This window comes from Macrotis lagotis, chromosome 5 (assembly GCF_037893015.1).
Source record: "Macrotis lagotis isolate mMagLag1 chromosome 5, bilby.v1.9.chrom.fasta, whole genome shotgun sequence".
NCBI lineage: Eukaryota > Metazoa > Chordata > Mammalia > Peramelemorphia > Peramelidae > Macrotis > Macrotis lagotis.
Genome location: NC_133662.1, coordinates 64,636,294 through 64,652,376, shown reverse-complemented (window position 1 = coordinate 64,652,376; position 16,083 = coordinate 64,636,294). Strand labels below are relative to the sequence as shown.

Here is a 16,083-nt window from a genome sequence, read left to right as displayed (position 1 = left end):
AAAATTGTTCATAGCCTTTTACCCAGCAATTTCTATTCTAGGTCTATATCCAGTAGAAATTATAAGAAATGAGAAAAGTCCTACATGTTCCAAAATATTCATAGCAGCTCTTTTTGTCATAGCAAAGAACTGGAAATTGAGGGGATGCCCATCAATTTGAGAATGACAAAAGAAGTTATGGTACATGAGTACTATGGAATACTATTGTTCTATAATAAAGCATAAATGGTTGGATTCTAAAGAATCATGGAATGACTTATGGGATTGGATGCTGAGTGAAGGATGTAGAACCAAGAGAACAGCTAGACATTCACAACAACATTATAAGATGATCAACCTTGATGAAAACAGCTCCTACCAGCAGTTCAGGGAGCAAGAACAACAGGATTTGACTGGCTATTGACTATATTATCCCCACCCAGAGGAAGATAAAGCAATACACACACACACACACACACACACACACACACACACACATACAATCTGGCAAACAGTTTATAAAAATTATCTCATGTATCTGTTTACCATAATCTTAATTCCTCATGCTCCAAATTACTAATTTGTAAACATGTTTATAAAAATATGTATATAAAATGCTAACCTGAATGTTCCCTGCTGACAGGAGGGTGGGGAAAGGAGGATGGAGGGAAATTTTGTAACTTGGAAAAAATGTATGTGCATATAGATGAAAAGAAAGAAAGAAAAAGAAAGAAAGAAAGAAAGAAAGAAAGAAAGAAAGAAAGAAAGAAAGAAAGAAAGAAAGAAAAAGAAAGGAAGGAAGAAAGGAAGAAAGAAAAAGAAAGAAAGAAAGAAAGAAGGAAAGAAAGAAAAAGAAAGGAAGGAAGAAAGGAAGAAAGGAAGAAAGAAAAAGAAAGAAAGAAGGAAAGAAAGAAAGAAAGAAAGAAAGAAAGAAAGAAAGAAAGAAAGAAAGAAAGAAGGAAAGAAAGAAAGAGATTGTAATAGGTATTGAATGTCAAAAGGAGATGTTTGTATTTGATCTTTGAACAAATGCTATTAATAGAATGAAAAGAAAATGGGGTTTATATTCATGGATAGTGGAAATGATCTGAAGGAAGATTCAGTTCAGGAGACTGTGAAAAGGTCAGACAGGTAGAAGAAGAAACAGATTAGTGTTCCCCTCAAAAATCTAGAAAACTGAGCATAAAGGATGTGAGGTGATGAACAATGCCAATGACTACATAGGTCAAAAATGATGTGGATTTAGATTTGGAAATTAACAAATAATTAGTAAATTTAGAGTAGTTTCCCGTGACTGATGAGGTCAAATCCAGATTATAGATAATTTCAAAGAGAAAAAAAAAGAAAATGGAGGCATCTCATTTTTGCAGCCTTTTCAAGAAGTTTAGTCACAAAAGGAAAGAAGGATATGGTATGATGCAGGGAGAAATGGCTTAAGGGAAGGGTTTTTTTGAGGATGGGGGAAGCATGGACATGTTTGTAGGCAGTAGAGAAGTATCCAAGTAGACACGGTGCTCGGGGACCTATCCCGAGCCTTCGCCTGGATACATACCTTTCCCCGGTCTTCGGACGTCATGGACCCGTAGTTCTTCGGATGCATGGACCCTCCTTTGGGGAAGGAGGGCAATAACTGGACAGAACACCCGGTTGCAGTCTAACAAGCAGGTCTTTATTGCTTACATAGCAGCAAAAAAAGCTCTCCTCTTCCCCAGTCCCCTCCCTTATCTAGTCTTCTGTTCCTCCCCCGAGCTCCTCCCCTGTTCCTCCCTCATGGGCGAAGCCACTCCTGTTACTGGGGTGTTCCCATCACCCATGTGGGCGGGTTCACACCCCCAGGTGTCTCCTAACCCATAGGTGGCCAAGGTCCAGAGCTGGGTCCAGAGCAATTCCCCCTTTTTGTTTAGACAGGGGTAGTGTCCATTTTTGGTCGTTCTCTGGGATTCTGGAGAAGAGAACTAGGGTCAGCCTTTGATAGCGTATTTTTGCAGCAAGCATATGTAGCAAAAGAGGCAGGATAGAAATAATCATAGTCTTAATATCCTATAATAATAAAATTATTTCAGATCTGAATTAAGCACACATACACAGACATATGTACGAAGTCACAGAAAACAATCATTTTTAACCAAGCTGTGATTGATGCCCTGGCCGGCATCAATCCAAGAATATAGGAACATTTTCCTATCCCTCCAGGCCAGAAGAGAGATGTGAAAATGTCTCATTGAAGTTCAACTACACATAAGACCGGTCAAGAAAAAATAACTTTTAGAATCAATTAGAATGTCTTGAGGAACCTCTTATATAAATTTATTAAGAATTTTTAAATAACCAATTAATATAAAATTTGAATGCATTCTTAAATAACTCTATAAAATATAATTTTAACTATTCTAGCACACAAAAAATGTAGTTATAAGTACAAGCACTGGTGATGTGCATTCTTCTTCCTATTTTGCAGTAATATAGGACAGTTCTGGCAGAAGGCTTCAATCCTTAGAGAAAGCGCTGCCTGCAGTAGCTTTCACCAGGAAAGATGAGATGCAAAACGGTGGATAATAAATATTTATATTGGTGCTGAACGAGGAGTGCGATGAATAAGAGACATGGTATCTGCCTTGATGTTGATCAAGGCAGTCTTCATTAGGGATATTAAAACCCGTATCAAGCAGGGGCCAAAAATACAAAGGAGAAATAATATGGCAACAGGACCTATCCAGCTGAATAACCACTGTAAAAATTGTAAATGCTTGAGATAATTAGCAATATTAAAGGCAGCAGTTTGATGATTTGAAAAATCAGTCGAAATATTTCTCAGTTCTTGAAGCAATAAGGCTAACTGATGAATGTCTGATGAAGCATTATGAGATAGTAGTGCACCCTGTAATGCAGCCCGTATCCGAAGCCAAGAACCAACAAAAGAAGAGTTGGTAAGATTTACCTGTAATGGAGTGACACGCAATGGTTTATATCTATAGTGACAAGGAATTTGGGTTATCAATTCATGGTAAGCAAGCTCATTCCCAATGTAAACTACTACAGGGGCCAAAGCATCTATTTCCTTTTGAAGTGCCCAATTTATATGATTTTTGGGTGGTCCACATGGATGATTGCTGGGTCAAGAAGTTCTGCAATACAGATGCCAAATATCCTTGTCGTTGGTAAAGATCCTGAATTTGGAATTCTTCATAAAGTGAGAAAGCAAAATTTATGATATTGAAAGCAAGATCAATCACCTCACGCTTTTGCTCCGAGGTCTCTGACCCACTTGGTTGGAGCCCAAACTGGTTTCTCCTTTTCTTTGCCATCCGGATTTGGATCTGGTTGAATACAAAGATACCCTTGTCCATTTATAATTACCGAGCCTGGGCCATGCCATTGGCCATCTGGGCTTTTCCACAGTACTCGGCTGCCTATTGGGCAGGGAGAGGGATGGCTAGTTGCGTGTGTGTGGAGTGTTCGTGAAGTTCCTGCGAAAAAACGCAAAGCTGGGGAGGTACCATCATCTCTCAATTGAAGAAAATTCATGGTGTATACGGCCTGTGCTAATTGTGTATATATAAGGCGGCCACGACCACTGACTCCCCCTTTTTGTTTAATGAGGAGGGTTTTAAGGGTGCGGTTAGCACGTTCAACTATGGCCTGGCCAGTGGGATTATATGGAATTCCTGTTTTGTGTAAAATGGAAAATTCTTGACAAAAGTTTGCAAACGCCTTGGAAGAATATGCAGGGCCATTATCTGTTTTTATGGATGTAGGAACTCCACAAGTGGAAAAACAGGTTAAAAGATGTGCTATCAGCCCATTCAGGGATAGAGTCAGTAAAATAACAAAGAGCACCTTCAGAAGCACAAATATTTAAAACAGGATATTTTCCAAACATACAAAGACAATGATCAGGCATAGCTAGGAATAAATTGGCCAGCATCGTAAATTTACAAGGGATGCTTCTTTTACTTCTCTGGAAATATTGCCATTCTAGGACACCTTGCTTTTGATAGAGACAACCAATATGTGACCTTTGATTTAAAATGGTAGCAAATATAGGTTGCTCAGGATCAAATTGAACTATAGACTCATGACACCTGGACAAAATCTGTGTCATGGCCTCTTTGGCTTGTGGGGTCCAATACCGGGGTGAGGTCAATGTGGAATCTCCTTTCAGGATATCATAAAGAGGATACATCAAATCATCAGGAATAGGAACTGTAGAACGTATCCATTGTATGGAACCAATAAGTTTCTGAAAAGCATTAAGGGTACTACATTTCTCTAAATTCACCTTTGGGGGTATTCTAGATGCCCTCCCTTCACTAAGGGTGTGACCAAGGTATTGATAAGGGCTAGTATTTTGTATCTTATGAGGAGCCACTTGAAGCCCATATTTACTCAAGGAAAGGAGCATTTCTTTTGTTAATCCTTCTAGCTCCGTGGCTTGCTTAGTAGCCATGAGAATATCATCCATATAATGGATTATGATGGCCTTGGGGTACTTACTGCGCAGCAGGTGAACAATAGCTGCAACATATGCTTGGCACATAGTTGGACTATTGGCCATTCCCTGAGGTAATACAGTAAACTGATACCTGATTGACGGGCTTTGAAAATTTTTTGATGGTACCGAGAATGCAAATTTATCCCTATCCTCAGGGTGAAGGGGAATGCTATAAAAACAATCCTTAATATCTATTATCTTTATAAGAAATTCTCTAGGTATAAAGGCAGGAGAAGGAAGACCCGTCTGTAGCGGGCCCATAGGGACCATTCCTTTATTCACCGCCCGTAAGTCAATAAGCATTCTCCAGGTGCCAGCTCTCTTTTTTATTACAAATACTGGAGAATTATAAGGGCTGGTGGTAGGCTCAATTCTGTGTTGTAACAATAATTCCTTAACTATATCTTTTAATGCGGTGAGCTTCTCCGTAGAAAGGGGCCACTGTTCTACCCACACAGGGTTATCACTCCTCCAAGTAATCTTTGGGCAGCTCACCATAACAGTAGCCCCTAGGAGTTTGTTGCCAAATGTTCAGGGGTGGTAAGATACAATTGTAACTGATGTAACAAATCTCTACCCCACAGGGCAGAGCCTAGTCCCGTAATCTTTAAGGGACGAATAAAACCACTTTGTCCTTCATAACTCCATCTTAAATGACGCTCTGCTTTTCTAGCCCCTTGGTGGCCTCCCACCCCCAAAATAGGGGTGGTAGATGACATAAGTGGCCTAAACACTTCCTCCTTTCTCAATGTTTGCTGCGCCACAGTCCTGGGTCTTAATTTCTGCTGCGCCACAACCCTGATTCTAACTTCCTCCATATTCTTCCTAGCTCTTGCTCTGTCCTCCAAATAGCTACTTCCTCCTTCTTCCCCAACTCCATCTTTATTATGTTTCTTATAAGTTTCTCTAAGTTCTGCCCAAGGATAAATCGGAGGAGGATTATTACAACCCCCCTCCTCAGAAGATTCTCCTAATGATTCTCCCACTTGTGTGCCAATTGTTTCTCGCCCACAGGGACGAGGACCCCCCCTGTAACATTGTATTTATGAGAGAATAAAAGGAGAAGTCCTGGTCAGTTAGGATTCCACGGCATGACTCATCAAAAGAAGCCAACTGTTGCCCAACTGTCTCCCAGTTCTCTTTGGTAATCCCTGAATGTTCTAACCAAGGGGAGAACCCCCACACCTTATCTACAAATTCACGGCACTGCTTAATATGTGGCTTAAATTGATGCCGCTTGCCTAATTTATATAACTGACAAGCTAGAACTGCCTTTTCTTCGGGTCTAATCAGGGAAAAACCCATTCCCTGCCCCATAACTTCGTCCCAGATTAATCTCAAGTTAATCTGAGGTTGTCGAGCTCTTCTCCCTGTTAAGGGAGGCCAGGCGGAAATTCCCTTGGTCCCTGTTCGGGGCACCAGCTGCTCGGGGACCTATCTCTAGCCTTCGCCTGGATACATACCTTTCCCCGGTCTTCGGATGTCACGGACCCGTCGGTCTTTGGACGCACGGACCCTCCTTTGGGGAAGGAGGGCAATAACTGGACAGAACACCTGGTTGCAGTCTAACAAGCAGGTCTTTATTGCTTACATAGCAGCGGAAAAAGCCTCTCCTCTTCCCCAGTCCCCTCCCTTATCTAGTCTTCTGTTCCTCCCCCAAGCTCCTCCCCTGTTCCTCCCTCGTGGGCGGAGCCACTCCTGTTACTGAGGCGTTCCCAGCACCCATGTGGGCGGGTTCACACCCCCAGGCATCTCCTAACCATAGGTGGCCAAGGTCCAGAGCTGGGTCCAGAGCAACAGGGAAAGAATGATAATTAGTAAGATATTAGGGATACTAGAGGGAACAATCTTCTGGAGATGATGAAATGGAAGGAAATCACTTGGGTGTGTTGAGAGGTTTTTTTCTCTGAAACAACCAGGACCATCTTTTCATCTTAGATAGTAGCTCATTATGATTTATTGACAGAAGTCATTTGACTGCTGTGAGATAGGAGGTATGGAGAAAAGGAAGATCTTGGCAAATTACCTGAATGTTTTCAGTCAAAAATGAAGAAAGATTTTCAGATGCAAGTGGAGTAGAAGAGGGAGTCATTTTGTTTTATTTTGGTTTGGTTTGATTTTTCTTTTCATGCATTCACTACATAATAAAAACTTGCTAATTAGTTTTGTTTGTCACTTTTTTTCTGCAGTTATTTATTCATCTAAATTCTTGTACTGATTCCAACCACAATTATATCCATTGTACCACTTACCTGAATATATTAAATATGTATATATTTTATATAGCAATGAAACACCAACTTATATTCTCTCCTATCAAATGCTATATTGTTATGGAGCCATCTAAGACAATAAAGTGGAATGTTTCATTCTGTACATAGAAAGTGACTAGAAAACTCTAAATATACAGAAATTAATAGATTTTTCCCAAAAAATGGAGATCACAGTCATAATTGAGAAAATAAGAGGGTTTTAAGAGGGAGCAAAAAGAAGCCAAGGGACATTCAAAGGCAGTGAATTAGAATATGTTTTCAAAATAGGATTAATAGAAAAATTAAGATAAAAGATGGAGTGTATCTGTTCAATTCTCTTAGTACTGTTTGAATTTCACTATTCCTTTTGCAAGTGAAAACAGTTTTATCAGGTTCTAAAGTTGTTGGTTTTTTATTTTAACTGTTCCATAGATTCAGGAGATAGGTTTCAAAATTACACTGGCTTAACAAAGTATCCTAGAGATGAAGCTGAGATCCCAATGAATCATAAGACAGAAAATAGTCTTATGCTTATCCTTAGCATACTATTTTTTTTTACAGAATCAATCACTCTCTAGTTAAGTGTCAATAATGGTGGTAGTAGTGGAAAAGATGATGAAAGTGAAAAGAAGAAAATGTTTTAAAATTGGAATATGATCACAAAGAAGACTATGACATCAGGAACTTGTTGAGAATTGCCCAGTCCTACAATTCATTGTCAACAAATTGAATTCTTTTATTTTGAAAGTTGTGCAAATAAAAACTCAATTTAGGGATAATTATTCCTTCATTTCATAGATGAAGAAATTGAGATCCAGGTAAGTTGAATGGCATAACAAACATTTAGTGGTATTATTGCATGTTACTATTAGTGGCACTGTGAAAAGATCATTGAATAAGAGGGGAAAAAATATTGAATTCAAACCCTCCCTATGATATTTACTTATCTTTGTGATACCAAAGTTCATCATTAGAGGATCTACTCTCAGTCTTGGTTTGTTTATCTTTAAATCAAAGGGATTAGATTATAGCTACTAAACTAATTTTTTCTGTTAAATTGATTGTAACTGGCAGATATAATATGTCAGCTCTGATCCCTAGATGACTCATCATCATAATCATTATCATCACCTCTATCAAAACAATAAAATTTATTTAGTATTCATTATATACTAAAAACTTAAAAATATTTTCTATTTGATTCTCATAACATGCTGAAAATAGGTGCTATGGGACAAACCTAGGTGAACCCAGGATTTGGTTGGGTACTTTGCCCAGGCTCACACACAGTAAGTAATGGAGAGCAGATCTGAACTCAAATTTTTCTGACTTCAAGTCCAGCACGCTATCCACTATCACACTAATTAACATCCACTACCTTTTTCTACTACAGTCCATTTCAGTAATGTAAACCAACCAATAATAAAAACTTCTACCAGTTTCAGAAAAGCATTATTGATTTGTCAAATTAGATCACTTGTATTTTATTTTAAATTCTTTTCTAACAACTCCAAAACATGAGATGCAACATCTAAAGATGTTTAAAGAAGAGTTAGAGATTCATTTATCTAGTCTCATACCTTTAAATCTTAAGACCACATGATCAAATTCTTTAAAAGCAAGGGATATTAAGTAGGATGGCAAGCAAATTTTCCTCCAACTCATCACCTGAGGGAGACCTATGACAGACAAGATAAATGCAGTTTATTAACTCAAGAAAGGTCATTTTGCTATTTAAAATTAGAACTCTGGCTAGAAATTGATCAAGGGTACAAATACTGTTTTTTTACCCTCAAAACTATTTGACCTTTATCTTTGTTCTTCCACCAAATCATACATGCCAAACCTACTTGAACAAAAATAGTAGAATCTTCCCAAAGTTATTCTTTTAGCCTTGGTTAATATAGTGACCAATAACCTCTCAATAAATATTAGTAAATTGATTGAATAATGAGAATATACTTCTATTTATAATGCAAAAGTGTATTTTAATATTTTACATATAAGTATATATTTATATTAATGTTTAATAAAAATATTCATTATACTTTTACAATTCCAGATGAGGCAACATTGAAAATATCTTGAACCTTATATTTCATCAGTAAAGTGAATTTCTGATGAGGGGACTCCCTCTATTCTCTCTGCTTGTTATTTAAAGCTAGATAACAAGTGTTCTGCAACTTGTGGTTTTAATGAAATGCCTGGGGATGCAGAGTAGTTGTGACTTGTTCATACTGGCACAGATGGTATTAATCAGTGGTAAGACTTAACCCCAAATTTTACTTATTCAATCACCAACTCTCTCTGTTGTCTCTCCTATTATTAGTTTAGAAATAAACATATGTGTATTTTACCCCATTAGCATCATAATTAAATGACTGTAATTCAAAATATATCCCATCTTTTCAGGTTTGATATAATAAAATAAAAATGAGACAAAATATATGGCAATGAGTGATACAACCAATTTTATTTATACTTATTATTTATTTAACAAAACTGTTTTTGTTTTAATAAATCAAGATTTCCCCATGTATTCTTTATCAGATTTAAATTCATGGGACTTCCAGGGCAGAGGCAAGATGGTAGCCTGAAGCTAGCAAGCTATGGATCGCACCAAAAATAAAGACAAGATCCAAAGAAGTTTTCAATAATAGACACTATGGAAGATCTTTAGTGAAGGTCTGTCTCTTTGGAGGAAAAGGGGAAATAAAACCCAGCTAAGCAGAAGAGCAGGAGGGTTTTAGTCACAGTGCAGTCCAGGTCTCAACAACTTGAAAACAGCATAGTTTCCAGCAATACAGCAAACCAGAGGGAGGGTCCCACCCCCAAAGTCTGTATCCAGGGAACAGTAGGGCAAAAGACAGCACTAAGTTAGGAACAAACAACTGCATGAACTGCATGAACTGCAGAACCTGGGCATAAAGGAAGAAATAAACCACTGCAAAGGCAAGGCCTGAACTGCATAGGCAATATCATGGCCAATAACAAGACAAGAATCAGATCCCATCCCCAGCATAAAAAACTTGGATCTGTACTCCCTATACCACAGGATTAGAGTTCAAGCTAAAAGAATGCTCACTATAAAAAGTTACTATGCAGATGAAGATGATAATAATGCCACTTCAGAAGAACAAAACAGTGCACAGTCCCAAAAGAGTCTATGAATTGAACTCAAATCCAAAAGCTCATAGAAGAATTTAAAAAAGAATTTAAAAACCAAAGAAAAGAGGAAGATTAAAAAATGGAAAAAAGAAATGAGAGTCATTTAGGAAAATTATGGAAAAAAATGGTCCAAAGAAATCAACTCCTTCAAAAGTAAAAAGAACCAACTGGAAAATTAATGTAAATTTTCAAAAAATAAAATTGACCAACTGGAAGAAGAATGCAATTCAGCAAAGAAAAAACTTAACCAAGTAGAAAAGGAAACACAAAAGCTAACAGAAGAAAATAAAATCCTAACGATTAAAATTGGACAAATTTAAGCCAATGAATCTACAAGACTGCAAGATTCCATCAAGCAAAATAAAAAGACTGAAAAAATTGAATGAAATATAAAAAAAACCTTTTAGGACAAACAAAACTGACTTGGAAAATAGATCCAGAAGAGATCATTTACAAATTATTGGACTACTAGAAAGCCTAGATCAAAAAAAGAACCTGGAAAACCTCTTGCAGGAAATTACCAAAGAAAACTGTCCAGCTCTGCTAGAACAAGAAGACAAAAAAAAAAGCCATTGAAAGAAGACATAGAATTCCTCCAGAAAAAAAACACCTAGGATAAAAACTCCAAGGGCTATCATAGCCAAATTCCAGAATTCTCAAATAAAGGAGAAAATACTGTAAGCAGCACAAAAGAAGCAATTTAAATATAGGAAAAAATAAGTAGACTTACACAGGACTTATCATATTCAATGCTGAAGGGCCAAAGGACATGGAATGTCATATATTTGAGGAATTCAGCAAATTCTGTCAGGGGAAAAGATGGATGCTTGAATGAAATAGAGGACTTCCACAAATTCCTGAAAAAAGTGACCAAAACTGAAAGAGAATTCAAACTCCAAATACAAGAGTCAAGAGATCCAAAGGTAAACAAAAAAGGGAAGGAAAAACAAAACAAAACAAATAGTAGCCAAGACCATCGAATTATATGTAATCCAATAATTGAAGATTTAACACTTATAACTCTGAAGATTTGTATTTCTCTTGGGATAGTTAAAGGGTTGAATATATTTGAAGAGATTGGACTTAGAAGATATGGGTATGAATGTTTCTTGTCTTTCCATTGATGATATCATTATGTTTAAGATAAAAAGTCCAGATGAAAAGCAGAGCTATTTACTCTAAAATTATGCATTTCAGTTTCCTTTTACTTACTTTAATTATGCTTTGCTTTTAAAAGTTAGCACTTTCTCTGATGAGGGCATCATATACTGGGCAATCAGTAGCTAGTGTTTCCCATATCTTACAATCAATTATATAGTTCTTAACAGATATCTTCAGAGTGTTCAAGTATTTAGAGAATTTAGTGACTCTAGTTAATTAAATCAGAAATTACTTTAGGGACAGAGGCTGAGAAACCTACTCAGAAGGGTTGAACTTAATCCATACTACAGTTAACAATGTTTTAACTATCATGGTAGGGGAGCTAAAGCAGAGAGGGAAGAATGTGGGAGAGAGTATACTGGAGGTAGGGACAAATAATTCTTAATATGAATTGGCTTTGGATGATACATTGGTTCACGAGGATTGTGTGTCCTTGGAGTGCATTTGAAAAAGACATAAGGTATAAAATTATTATAATTTGATGTGACTCATTACTCTTCAGAAGTGAATTTCTTATAAGACACATGAGGGGAGGGAACTTAGTAACTCTGAGTCAATACTGCTTATCAAACATTCAATCAATCATTTTTTTTTACTTTGATAGTACTTTGAGTTTATCAAGTGAAGAAGCAATCAATTAATCAAGTTTTGATTGGTGGTACTTTGATAGATGGTGTTTGATTTATAGTATTTGAAGATAAAGATAGAACCTCTATCTTTAAATAACACCACGTGAAGAGGCACAAAATCTATGATAGTAGAGGTAAAGAACAGAGAATTTGAACACTGAGTAATTCTATTAATAGATCTGGCCCAGAGAGAGATTAAGATGCATTCCCACTTGGGATTAAAAATCTATTCTACTCTAAGGGAAATTGGGGGAGGCAGAAGGGAAAGAAAAGGAAAGAAGGAACTGAGAAAAGGAAAGGAGAAGGTAGAGTGAAAATAAACTGAAAGTTAAATTTTAAATGAAAAGATAAATGGGAAAGAGGGTAAAACTTTGGTGAGGAAGAATAAGAGTAAAAGAAAGAGAAAAATATAAATGGGGAAAGATAGCATGGAGGGAAATATTCTTAGTAATTTTAACTGTAAAAATGAATGTTATCAACTCCCCAATACAAATGGAAGCAGATAGCAGATTGGATTAAAAACCAGAATCCTACAATAAGTTGCTTACAAGAAAGATGTCTGAAGTAGAGAGATACACAGAAGGTAAAGATAAAATCCTGGAGCAAAATATATTATGCTTCAATAGAAATAAAAAAATCATGGGTGGAGTTGTTGGTGGAATTGTGTATCAATTCAACCATTCCTGGAGAGTAATATGGAACTATGCCCAAAACTGATTTTACTCTTTGACTCAGCAATTCCACTACTAGGCCTGTTATCCTGAAAAAAAATCAAAAAAATATGCTCCAAAATATTGATAGCAACCCTTTTTGCAGTGGCAAAGAATTGGAAATTGAGGGGATGCCCATCAATAGGGGAATGACTGAAGAAGTTATGGTATATGAATGTTATGAAATACTACTGTTCTACAAGAAACCATAAATTGTTGGACTCTAGAGAAGCATGTAATGAATTATAAAAACTGATACTGAGTGCAGGGAGCAGAACCAAGAGAATATTTCATTCATTAACAATAACATTGTGAGTTGATCAACCTGGATGGATGAAGCTCCTCTAAGCAATTCAGAGAATTAGGACAACCCTAGGAGTTTGGCTCTGGACAATGCTATCCCCAACCAGAGGAAGAAAAACAAAACAAAACAAATAAAAAAAAAACAAAAAAAAAACCAGAATCTGAATAAACTCTACATTCACACTATAAAAATTTCTCTTACGTATTTCTTTCCTAGCTCAGTTTTCTTTCTTTTTTCTTAATCCTAATTTCTCATTCTGAAAATGACTAATCTATAACATATTAAACACAAATGTGTATGTATAATATCCACCTGACATTTCACCAGGGAGCGGGGTGGGAAGGGAGGGTAGAAGGAAATTATGTAACTTAAAAAATATACATATGCATGCAGATGAATGTTGTAAAACTTTCAAAACATATAATTGGAAAAATAAAATACCATATCCATTTAAAAAACAAAAAATAATTTAAGTTTGTGTCAAATATCGGACTCCAAAGTCACTTCAAACATTTATGGGAAATGTTAAATTTGAATTCCTCACTGTAGTAATTAGCTATGGAACATGTTTGATACTAATAATAAGATAATAACAATTTTAACTCGGTCATCTGTCATGACAGTGAAGAAGAAAGGAATTAAGAGATAATAGAGAAACAGATAAGTGAAAGGAGAATTAGAAAGTTGTAGGGCCAAGAAGCTAAATTATTTACCCAAGGTTAGATGATATTTGAATATAGCCTTGATTGCTCTAAATCTACTATTTAAAAAAATTTTATAATACAATCAGATAAAAATGATCAAAATGAAGGAAAGAAAGAAAGAGGACTAAGAGATTTTATCTCAGTAACCAGAATCCCAACATTTCTGTGATGACTCAGGCTCAAGAATTTGCAATTCAGAGGAATGAGGGAGAAGTCACATATCCTTGGATATCTATCAAAAAGGGGGTTAAAAATAAATATTAGAGACAGGAAAGTAATGCAAAGTTCTGTAAATACAGCATGTTTGGAAATGAAAGAAAAGTTGCATGTGATTTTGAATGTGGAAAGGATCTTCATTTTATCAAATTGTCAAAAACCCAAATTGTTTGTTTCAAGAGCAACTATTAAACTGACTTCCTTAGAAAGATGGTTCTCATACATTTCTTTCTCTAGTATTTGAATTCTCCGTTCAAAATTAAGTCAAATAATAAAATGCTGCTATTAAGGCAAGAAAATCCCAGTGTGAGAAAGGCATGATCTTTCCAAATTTTCAAATGATATTTGAAGGTAAAAAGTCATTCAGTCAAAAGAAATAATGAACTCAAGATAAATAGGGTCTCAAGCTTTGTTTGTCATAGATGGGTTACTACAGAATACATCTCTGAAAATGACTGCAACACTGAAAGCAAATCTTACAAAAATCACATGGATACTTATGTGTGTGACATTAGGGCATTCAGATATTTCAATGGAACATTTTGGGTCTGCAATTGGGGTTAATGAATGTTGCTGGAAATTATAGGAGTAAACATGCAAAATGAAAACTTTGAAGCCAAGATGGAAGGAAGGAAGAGTGGAGGGAGGAAAAGAGAGAGGAAAAATATTAAGCATTTAATAAGTAATAGATACTTGGCTATGCATTTAGGATGAAATATGAAAAAATACAATTTCCAGACCTCAAGGAACTTAAGAAAACTGAGGAAATGAAGGTGAAAAGGGGGAAGAGACAACGTTTTTTATTTTAGTTTATAAATACTGGATCATTTTGTACATTGTACCTGAAATCAAATAGAACTGAATTAAAATTTAATCTTAGAAACTTACTAGCTGTGTAATCCTGGATAAGTCATTTAATATTGTTTTCTTTCATTTACTCCTCCATAAAATGAGCTGGAAAAGGAAATGAAAAGTTATTCCATTATCTTTGTGACCCAAAAGGGGTCACAAAATGTTGGGCATGACTGAAATGACTAAACAACAAAAATGTTAAAGCAGGCAAAGTTGGTCTCTTATCCTATGTCCCTTCCAATGTTTACTGCCTCTCCCTCAGATAATCTAAATTTTTATCCAAAACTAGGGATTCCATACTTTGAATAAGAATGCCTTTGCAATAATCAACAAAATGACTAGCATACTATTTCTTACCTCCTTCCCCTCAGTCTCATTATTTAATATAATCCATTTAATCATGCTTTATGCATTATTTAATTTATTTTTTAGCTTATTTAATTTCTCACTGTAAATAGAGTGTCAAATTATAATCATGAGGATGTTCATTTGAAAATTGACCTAGAAATTTATAAGCTGTTTGACTGAGGAAAGACACTCTACCTTGCTGAGTCTTGTTTTCCTTATTGATAAATTGAATACAATATAGCACTTACTTCATGGAATATTATGAGAGTTAAATTAGATAATACATACAAAGAACTTTGCAAACATTAAAGTATTATGATAATACTTTTTTATTTTTGTTATTATATGTCTTCCAGTATTTTTGTTGCCTCTATGATATTATATCTAAGCTGATACTCATTATAAATGAGAAAACTCAAATATTTACATTTACAAACACTTTTAGCTGATTTTTCATTCTACTAATACTTTAGCGGGTAACAATAGTCAAGTAAATAAACTAATGTTAAGGATTCAGACATACAAGTATTGTTTTAGAATTAACAGAATCTAATATCCTATCCTTTCTGCATCTACGTCTAAGATATACCATGATGAAAATTGATTCTCAAGATAAAACAGCTTTATTTATTTGGTTTTGTTTTAGCGTTGAGGACAATATATGCTGATTGCAAAGTATAAATCTGCTAATTAGAATATCCTCTTTTGACACTCAGAAAAACTGAATATGAATAAATCAAAAAGTGCAAAAATCATTATGTATATCCCACATTATTTAGTAATTTTCTCCAGGAAAGTCCTACTCCAATTCTTTATTGTTCAGTGGAGGTTATTTGGGTTTTTACATGAATAGATGAATAAATGACTTTATTGAATGCTTACTATGAGTGAGATAGTAAGTGCCAGGTGTATAAATGCCATGAGGAAGATAGCAATTGCCTTCAAAAAGTTTATATTCTATTAAAGAGAATCAACACATATAAGAGAGCATTCACCAGAGACCATAGCAGTCACAGAAATTAACAATGGTATCATTGGAAAATTCATTTCTATATTTCTCAGAAATAGTAATATTGATTTGATTATTATCCCAGAACTGATAGAAGAGGATAGAGGTAAATGAGATGACATATGAATGCCTGGAGTGCAGCAATTTCTGGCTAAATATGGCAAATTCTCAACAGTCAGCTGCCCAAAACTCTAGGGCAGGAACTGGAATAGAGTTGTAAGTGAATGCTTTGACACAAGAGTATTATTACCTCTTCAAG

The 16,083-nt window shown here is 35.7% G+C and overlaps 1 long non-coding RNA gene across 3 annotated transcripts in view; it reads right to left on the bottom strand.

Moving 5' to 3' along the window:
• Nucleotides 1-8,111: 8,111 nt before the first annotated feature.
• LOC141489722 (uncharacterized) overlaps nucleotides 8,112-16,083 on the bottom strand; it is a 186,985-nt gene continuing 179,013 nt past the window's right edge. For 2 of the 3 annotated variants that reach the window (XR_012468972.1, XR_012468974.1), the window contains exon 5: nucleotides 8,112-8,402. This is a non-coding gene — a long non-coding RNA (uncharacterized LOC141489722). Of the gene's footprint in view, nucleotides 8,403-14,513; nucleotides 14,570-16,083 lie in introns of those variants that run through there. The other variant, XR_012468973.1, reaches the window with a different exon arrangement.